The sequence below is a fragment of the Oryzias latipes genome, chromosome 5, assembly GCF_053564925.1.
Source record: "Oryzias latipes strain Hd-rR chromosome 5, Olatipes_Hd-rR_3.1".
Classification (NCBI taxonomy): Eukaryota; Metazoa; Chordata; class Actinopteri; order Beloniformes; family Adrianichthyidae; genus Oryzias; species Oryzias latipes.
In genome coordinates, this window is record NC_136241.1 from 13,957,217 (window position 1) to 13,967,801 (window position 10,585).

Consider the following 10,585-nt stretch of genomic DNA (forward strand, 5'->3'; position numbering starts at 1 on the left):
TGCTGCTCTGCAGAAACTGTTCTGGGAAATAACACAGGGTTTTTGTTTTTGGCTAAAACAGCATAATCAAAATGAAAAGACTACTGGGAATACTTTAAAAAATGATTTGTACTTTGTGGCTCCTTTGTTGTTTTAATTATTTTATTCAACATCCTATAACAATAGATGTAAAAATTTAGAAAAGTTATTTCCAGCTGGGTTTTGATTGCATAATTTCTCCCCTTTTCACTGGAAAATCAGCCAGAGGTAAAAACTCTGTGTTAATCTACTTCTGAGAAAAAGCACCTGAGTTCATATACACAGAATGACCTGTTGGTATTATGCAGGCTAAGGATAATGGATTTGTACTATCAGAAAATTGCTCATTACTTTCCCTTAGAGGTTTTTCATCAGCACAGCAGGTTGGGGTCCAAAGTTTCCAGGCGACAGAGACCGTGTGTGATGTGATGTCACACTCGAGATGGAGAGCACAGCAACCCTGTACTTCTGCCAAAAGATCCAAAGCAAAGTTACGAAAAACATTAGCCTCTGCATTCATGCATTACCTTCCAGCCTCTTCATGTTCTTCGAAGCGTGTCTCTGTGTTAAATTATGAATGAGAGGCTGTTTACATGGTTGTCCTCCAGAGAAGTTGGATTTTAACTTTGTTACTGCAGCCCATAATTGCTGCTTGCTTGTGCATGTAAATTCAGGGAATTAGTTGGATATTTTCTTCAACTTACTGCACTGGATCTTCACACCAAGCACCTTTAGAAATAAAACCCCTCTGCTCTTTGACAGTTTTTCCTTTGAACTCTATTACATTACATTCCAATATATTCTTGCCCTGTGCAGTGGCTCATAATTCACAAAACTCTGAGTCCACCTGGCACTCTTTTGTGGCTGCCACTATTCTTGGCAGTGAAAATCTGTTCAGCACAAGTGGATATGAAAAAGGGGACAGCAATCACAATTTCATAAAATATCTCTACACCCCCACTGACTGCAATTTTCACCAAATTTGTCCGCTGCCTCAGGTGTGAGCCTCTGACCGCATGGATCTTCTGGCTTTTTTCTTTCTCCCAGCCAGTGGCAGACTCACTTAGCCTTCACCAGCCCCCCCAACCCCTGCACGGCCGGTTTTTAACCACAGGCAGTTTTGACTCTGTTAACATGCCCCCCCCCCCCCCCCCCCACACACACACACACACACACTGGATTTGACCGATCTTCATCATTTGGATTGAGGAGGCATGAAAAAAGACATGGAGAAACCAAGGAGAAAACCATTAATGTGGATAAATCAAAAGGGAAAATAGTTCACTTTGATGGAAAAGGGAAGAAGAAGACTGATTGACTGATCTGTCTTCATGCCTCTGGAGACTCGACTGACAAGCAGTTGAAGTCACAGAAAGACAATAAGGAGGGGTAAACTTGTAACCTAGTTCATTAAAAATGAATGGAGCTTTCTGACTGATCCTCCTCTGGTAGATCAGCAAATGGTGTCCATAGAGAGATGTTTAGGCAGATGAAAAAAGAAAATCTATACTAAAGACAAATGGAAGAAAAAGGAAGGTTCAAATGATTAACAATTAGGGGTGCTTTTGAGCGGCAAATTTTAGTAATTATTTTTAAAGGGCCTATATCATGTAAAATCAACTTCTTGAGCTTTTAAGTGTGTTGTGTTAATTGTTCTAAAAAATAAAAACCCCGAAAACAGTATTTTGATCCATTCATAACACATCTCTGAATGTTATAATAAAAACCTGCTCTTTGAACACCAACCTTCTGCTAATCCAACAAAAACAAGCAGGTTCTCACATTGTGGCGTCCCAAAGTGAAGAACAGCCCCCCGTAGCTCCGCCCCAGACCCTACTAACTTACTGAGCGATCTAAGATTGTTGATATTTCCTGCGAGCCACCTGCGTGTCCCATACAGATTTGCCCAATTTTTGTCCGCAGACACCCCGTATCCACCCATAAGGGTAGTTGTGACTAAGCTCTAGTTTTAGATCCTTAGATGGTCTACAATTCAAATTTGAATTATACTCTTTATTAATGTGCAGCCTTTGACAAAGTTTAAAAAATTGTCATTGAAAAGGGATTGTCCTCTATAAAGTCTGAGACAAAACACAAAATAAAGCATAAGATATTACCAATACATGTTCTATATGTATAGAAGCAAAAACATTAACTTTTAAGCAAATGTATAGCTCAAGCTAAAATCTATTTCTGCCACACTTTTGTATTTTTTGGAACACAGCATAACATTTCCCAAAAATAATTTTAAAAAAGGTGGTCATACCTATTGATTGTACAAACTGGATGAGGAGATCACATTTTTTTTGTTTTTGTTCTTTTTTCTCTTCAAAGGTTTGCAGATAGAATCCTTTGGTCATTACATTACAAGTATGCATAAAGTCAGATTTTCTTGGAGAAAACAAAAAGTTTGAAAGAACAGGAGACCCACAAGAAGAGGTTTTTAATTGATGCTTAATTGCAGTGTGGGCAGTGTATTAATAGCTTATTATCCTTGGCCTCCCTTGAGAAACTCATCAGGCAGTTTCTCGGGTGTGTGTGTGTGTGTGTCATCATATCAAAAGTTTGATTAAGGCACAGGGAGAAGTTCAGACCCTGATCACATTTTTGTTCGCTTTCCAGGCTGATTTAAATGTAAATTCATTTTTATTCCAGCTCCTCCTGTTTGACAGTGTCTTTTAGGAGGAAGGGGGGGGGGGGGGGGGGGTGAGAAAAAAAAAAGGATATTCTGCCCAGGTAAGCATATTTGGCTTGTGTAGGTTTGATTCTAAACTAATTTGAATAACTGTGTGAAAGCCAATTTGGTTTAATTGAGCTCTGCTTCTCTGAACACCTGCAACTAGATTACTGGCTGACATTAAGCTGTTTTGCTGCATTGGGCTTCCGAGTGCTGCTCTTGCCGCTTCATAACTCTGGATTTACCTCCAAATTTTTAATACAACGCCATATGTGCTTTTCAGAATATGCAATGAGCTTTGCTTTGTGCAGAGCACAGGTGAAAAATGACCAAAAAAAGGGGAAATAATCCCCAGGCTAATCCATTCTACTCTCCTGTGCTCGAGGGTTGTGACAAAGGTGGTTTATTACCATTACCATCAGTGTATGATTATTGGTATGTACCAGGGCATCTCGCCATCTAGCAAAACCCCAACAGGCCATGACAGGTATAAAACAAACTATGTTTCTGCTCCATCGATGGAAAACATTAAGCGGAGATGCACTTCCCCCCAGGCGCCACCCTAGCACAGCTGAACCTGCCAGGGAAGTTGGATAGTCATTTGCGTGCACAATACACACACCTATACACACACACACACATCTCCTGTAAGCGTTTTTTTGGTCCGCAGATCTATCATTTGTGAACTAGCGAACTCATTGATCCACTTGCATTCAGAAATCCAGCGACAGTGCAGCCTCCTGCATTTTACTGCCCTGCATTAAAATGATTGCGATTACGCCTCTTTAGCTGAATGTCAGTCGATAGACAATCATTGTCCTCTGAAGAGAATGTGTGTTCAGATTAAAGACAAGCAGAAGGAAGGGGAATGAAACAGTGAAGTCAAAATGGGCCCACTAGATAAGATGATGATTTTTTCCCCAGTTTTATTACTTTAGTTTAATATAAGGGGAGTGTGGATCTTCTATCAGCCCCTCTAAATCCATGGCTTTATTTCCCGTTATTCTTTTTATATATATACTCTACATTATTAGTGTAACATTCAAAGGCTTATTGTTTGGGATGTGAACAACAAAAGGGGGAAAAAAAGGGCTTTCAAAATTGCAGTTCTTTAAAATAATGAGATTCATCCAATGTGGGCCCTTGGGCAAGACCCTTCATGCTACTGCCAAGGTATGTTGTCTGGGTGTGTCTCTGTGCAGGTCCCCAGCCTGGATGAAATACAGGGTTGTGTCAGGAAGGGCGGCCAACGTAAAGCTCTGTGACAAACCACCTGTGTGCATCATTGAAAGCTGGAATGCCAAAAGGTGAACGACAAGTGTTAGTGTTTGCATTATTCTAAATTTTTATGCCAATATTTTTACTTCTACTCCAAATTAATATTGTCTCCAAACATTGGTCATCAGCCTTCTTGACTACTAATAATCAAATCGGCTCTGTTATGACCCCTTTTTCTGTCTAGGGGACCTAGAGGAGCACAACATATAAATAATGTTTTCCATCCCAACTTTAAATTAATAACAAAAACACCAAAGGAGTGCCTCCCTACTAAAATAAAAGAGACAGGTTGCAGTAAAGCTCCCTTCTCACAGGCTGGAGGTCCACACGGTACTTTTAACCCTTGTGCTATCTTAGATGAACCCACCCTTACATTGACGTGTTCTCCCTACCATGACAAAGGTGGATAAAGGTGGAAAGATTTCATGTAATCCATGGACACCAGTGAAGATCACAAATCATTGAAGAAAAAAGGTTCAGCGCACTGTCTAGTGGGTCTAGATGACCCAACTCCCAATGGTAAAGTGCCTAGGATAGCACAAGGGTTAAAGGCTGCCTCCATCAGCTTGGGTCCCACAGGAGCCACACCCCTTCCAGGACAACACCTGAAAGTCTTCAGAGACAGACACACAAAGATCCCACAAAGTCCCACTCTGATAGAAATAAAAGAAACAAAACACAGAATAAAAAGAAAACAAAACATATAAGGGCCTAAAAAGGCATTTCTTTATTTAAATTATTGTGAATCAGTAACAGACAGAAAATACTGTTTGAAAAAGCTTGTAGCTGTGACAAGAGAGATTGTAAAAACAGATGATGGGAAGTGGGGATGGGGTTACTCAATGTCAACAGTCTCGCCCACAACTCAATTTCTATGAACTCCTGCCGCTTTGCAAAAACTATGTCCCAGAAAACTTCACAGGTTTTTTTGTTTAGTCTAAAATGGAATAATCATAATTAAAAGACCACTGGGGACACTTTTACCATAGATCCAAAGATGATTGGAGTCAGGATTTAAATTTAACTTGAAAGTGAAAAATAGCTCAAACTGTGCATAGTTAGGGCTGCAACTCCTATGGTAAATTGCTACCCTGTGCGTCATTTGTTCAGTCTTTAACACGGCCTCCGCTCACTCTCAGCTCCTGAATGCCCACATGATAAGACCCTGATTCCTCCAAACCTATTTATACTATCTGATGGGGATTTGAAGCAAGCATATAAGAAGAATTCGAGCCAATTTTTATAGCTAGCCAGTGTCCCGACCCAGGAGAAGACTGGCCTGTTCTCAAAATTAATGTGCACCACGGTAGATATTAAAAAGACAGGACTGGATTAAAGCGCAGCCTCAGGGGAAGGATAAACTAATTTTTGCAGCACAGAGTGCCTTGCAGCAGACGTCCCCCCCATCAATCTCAAATGGAAAAAAAAAAAAAAGTTGGTAAACTTACAGGATGGAAACTATAGGTGTTGTAGAGCGGTGGGAGAAAAAAAGCTATTCGTTGCTTCAGAAACAACAACATGAAACACATGACAGCCTGCTGGAAGTTTTCAGACCACAAGAAGCAAATTCCTCTGAACTGATATTGAATAATTGACTTTATAGTGCAACCAAGACACTGCCCATCTCTTCATGAATAGGAGATGCCTGCAGTGAGAAACTGCAATGGCTGAAACCTTGTGAGGATTTTCTCAACATGGAGTCTTCTCTGCATGGAGGATTTAGAAAAAAGGCACATTGAAAGCTTGTTTTTATAAGGCTCCGGAGTCATTGAAGAGGTTAAAACAGGCTTTTACATTTTAGACCCTATTTTTTAGGTGTATTAGGCCTTTTTTTGTGGTTGAGTATGTGCACTGAGGGGCATTTCAGTCGATCAGCTGGGGCAAAATGAAAGCCAAAGAACATTTTCTGTGCTGTATTTGTTTACTATACCAATCAGCAGTGTTGCAAAGAGTTTTGCTGCACTGAAAAAAAAAAATAAAAAATAAAAAAAGCTCCACTGTGAATTTTAAAAGTATTTGAGATTAATCACTTCAGAAGCTGGGGTTGGCAACCATGCATTCATATGCTCCGGCTGTAATTATCCCCAGTAAAGAGCAGTGCATGCTAAACGTTCACATCACAGCTGACTGTCTTTCTGACACCAACCTGATTCTAAGGGGGAATGTTGCCAGCAGCAGAACACATTCTCTTTTACTTTTAATTAATAATTGTGGAAGTAAGCCGACAACGAACTGGTGCTAAACTGACCAATCATGGTGTATTTACTGTCTGCAGATGGCGTCTAGACTCTGTCAGATAATCCTGGCAGAGCCCTTTTCCTGTTGTAAATGAAATAGTCATCCCTGCATCACCAGGAGATGAGTGTATTTGAGTTAAGACGCTTTCTATTTAGTGTGTGAATGTATTCTCGGCTCAGGAATTTAAACAACAGACGTAACTGTTTCATCATTTCAGTTGCAGCTTTATAAACTTCAGTCCATCTCACAAATGTTTTTATCTCAAGAGATAACACAGTTGCTGCATAACGTAGTGAAGAATACTTCTGTGTTTACATTGCACTTATGGAGTAAAGTAGCCAACTTTGATTGCACTGAACACCTTTGAAGTATCAAGTGGTGAACATCTTATCAGACAAATCAAATGTGATGTTTTAGTTGTATTTTCACCACCAAACAAACATACAAACAATGAAAAAAACAAGCAAAAGACAAACAATCACACAAATTAATAAATAATCCAGAGGCAAAAAATTGTATCTAATCAGTTTGTTGGGAACAACTTCTGCTTTAAAATAAAAAAAGCAGTCCTAAAACATTTAACCCTAAAATTTACCATTAAGCTTTAAAAGTAAAGTTGACATTTTTTTTAAAATTCTTTGTTAATTTTGGGTGAAAGCAATTAACAGCCCCCAAAAATAAAGAATTAAAATAAAAAAAATTAAAAATGGGAAAAAAAATATTAAAAATTAAAACTAAAAAAATGTAAGAAATGAAAACAGTCGTCACAGGATGAAACCTGTTGATTGACTGAAGCTCATTATGACAAACAAAAGCTACAAGAAAGCAGCTGTATTTCTCTTTGTCGCCCTCAATCTTCTCTTAAACAACAACAAATACTTTGCTTAACCCTTGTGCTATCCTAGGCACTTTAACATTGGGAGTTGGGTCATCTAGACCCACTGGACCAGGGGTCAGCAACCTGCGGCTCCGGAGCCGGATGCAGCTCTTTCACCCTTGTGCTGCGGCTCTATGTGATTTTGTAATATATCTGTCATGTTCTAAGATTTTTGTGGGAGCGGGCAGGAGGAAGCGAGCAGAGAGCAGCGTGTGCAAGCGTGTCTGCGCTGTGAAGACGACCAGGGTCTGTTATGGGATGGAAAGCTCTTGTAACCCTTGTGCTATCCTAGGCACTTTAACATTGGGATTTGGGTCATCTAGACCCACTAGACAGTGCTCTCAACCTTTTTTCTTCAATGATTTGTGATCCTCACTGGTGTCCATGGATTACATGAAATCTTTCCACCTTTATCCACCTTTGTCATCGTAGGGAGAACACGTCAATGTAAGGGTGGGGTCATCTAAGATAGCACAAGGGCTAAAAAGACAGCCAGTGGCGATTTCACATGAGCGCCCCAAAAAAAAGTTAAATTAATTAAATTTGTGTTAGGGCGCCCCTACTATCCTGTCAATTGTCTGCTATGATGACCGTATATGTTGCGCTGTCTGTGTAGAACCCGTTATAGGGGGGGTTGCACGATGGGGAAACAACTTGGAGCTGCAGAGGATGTGAACAGGAAGCGAGGCGGGGGCGGGACTTAGACTCACTGCTTGTGTTTCCAGACCCGCGACAAACTAATAGCTGCTTCTTAATAAAAAAATAGTTGTCATCCATAAAATTAATTTACTTTATTGGGTTACTGGATTTGAAGAAAAAAAAGAAAAGAAAGGAGTCTGCATTAAAGCAAATTTGTTTTCATCATCTTACTCATGAACTATGGCGATATATAGCCAAATCCAGTGTTGCGGCTCCCTGTGGTTTCATTTCTGTGGGAAATAGATCCCAATGGCTCTTTGAGTGGTAAAGGTTGCCGACCCCTGCACTAGACAGTGCTCTGAACCATTTTTCTTCAATGATTAGTGATCTTCACTGGTGTCCATGGATTACATGAAATCTTTCCACCTTTATCCACCTTTGTCATGGTAGGGAGAACACGTCAATGTAAGGGTGGGGTCATCTAAGATAGCACAAGGGTTAAACGAAGAACAACAAGCCAAACGGATAAAATGAGCTGCTGGGCAACCTCCATTGTTGTTGTTAATCCGGCATGTGCCGTGTTGGTCCAAATTTGAGTAGAAACGCTCACCTGAATTGCCTGGACCATTCTAAACCGGACCGGACCGCTCAGTGGAAGCGAGGCTGGTGTTTTTAACATATCCATGTGGCATTTTTTGATGATCAAGGATTTCTATGAAAAAAATGAGGCTTTTCAGGTTTTCTTTGCAGTATTGCTTTATTCAAATTGTTGTAGATCAGGAGCAGACAAAAAAAGAGCTTATTTGTGATGTAGAAGATACGCTGGGCAGGACACAAGCTTCCCACTCAGAACTCTCAGCAATGGGGAGGGGAAGGGGGGCGGGGATGCCCACAGTCCCACCCACAACTGAGAGGCAAATTTCTGTTGAACTATTGCTGCTCTGCTGAAACTATGTCTAACTATGATTTTGTCTAAAAACTGCATAATCAAAATAAAAATACCACCGGGAATACTTTAAAAATAGATCAAAAGATGATCGGAATGGGACTTTAAAGCTGAAACCCTGAGTTTTGTCACACTCAACTTTTACATGCTTGTGAAACATCGGGATGCTTTCTGCATAACTTATGAAGGTGAATGTCTGCCACGTTTCTTTTTAAGAGCTAAAGCCACTGAGAGAAGGAGGACGTGCAGAAATGATTACTCGTGTCAGTAATGAGTAAATCTTTGCCCATGTGGCTGATCCTTCCCAGCAGTAAGGAAATGCCATTTTCTTGTTCACACTTTTCTGCCTTGCTGGCTTCAACCATACATTTGTACTGCTGTGTTGCCCTCATTCCATCCACTTATTAAGATTACTGCTATAGACTCTAAATTATAATAAATTCTAGGTTGCATTGAGCTAATTAATGTATATATTTATGTGGAAGACTGTCACAAAAACATTAAATCTGCAGTTAATATTTTAAATGACTCAGGTACATTTTCAGCCTTTATGCAACCAAGCTGCTGAGCTTGGAAAAATAAAGAAACGCCTGCAGATCCAGTTCTGTTGAGCCACTCATGAGCATTAGATACTTTCATCTGTACTGTTTGAGTCATAGTGTTGATGCCTCAGAGCACTGAGGAGTTTAAAATGTTTCCAACTAAAAAAATAAAATAAAAAAAAGTGTATGAACTGATTAAGTGCTTTAAAAGAGATTTGTAAACATGTTGCTTTAGTGCTGATCATGAAAGAAGCCATGGTAGATTGAAATACTAGCAATAACCTATGTTAAAGAAGAAATGTATGGCAAAAAATGATAAACACGGGTTCAATATTTATTCTTTTAAGAAAAATAAATAGCACAGAAGTACACGAGAGTCCCATTAAAGCTTGAAGACAGCAAAAAATCTGGTCCATTTTCTAATGTTTATCCATGAACAGCTCATGGGTGACGATATGTTCAGAGACCCCTAAGACACTCTAATTTTCTTCAGCCCTTTCAAATGCTCCTTTGAGGCAAAGCTGAGTCTTTCTCAGGTCAGCGGGGAGAGATGATTCTTCCACCGAGTCCTGAGTTTGTCTCAAGACTTTTTCCTGGTGGGACACGTTTGAAACGGCTCATTTGGAAGTCATCCAAAAGGCACCCGGATCATGTATTATGTATGTTGTTTTTTCTTTTTCTTTGCATGAATATGAAATGAATGTGGATATTATTATTTCTGTGTGCCTCATTGTGGAGCTGAAGGAAATTGCTTGTAAGTGTGATCAGTTTGTTAGAAGGAATCCACAAAGGTTGGTGTTTCAGTATGAGTATCTATAGTAAAGAAGCCATTCATGTTTTCAGACTGTTCAATCTAAGCAGTTTTATTTAATGCACATCATTTCTTTTTAACTTCTCATTTTTTACCCCATTTGTTTTTTTCTAGCCTTTTTGAGAGATACACTGCACCTTCTATATCAGGAAGATATACATTGGGGCAAAAAGGTATGCAGTCAACTACCAAATATGCAAGTTCTCCTACTTTAAAAGATGAGACAGGCTTGTAATTTTCATGACAGGTAGACCTCAACTATGAGAGACAAAATGAGAAATAAAATCCACAAAATCACATTGTCTGATTTTTAAATAATTTATTTGTAAATTATGGTGGAAAATAAGTATTTGGTCACCTACAAACAAGCATAATTTCTGGCTCTCACAGACCTGTAACTTCTTCTTTAAGTGGATCCTCGGTCCTCCACTTGTTACCTGTATTAGTGTCACCTGTTTGAACTCGTTATCCATATAAAAGACACCTGTCCACAACCTCAAACAATCACACTCCAGACTCCACCATGGCCAAGACCAAAGAGCTGTCTAAGGACACCAGA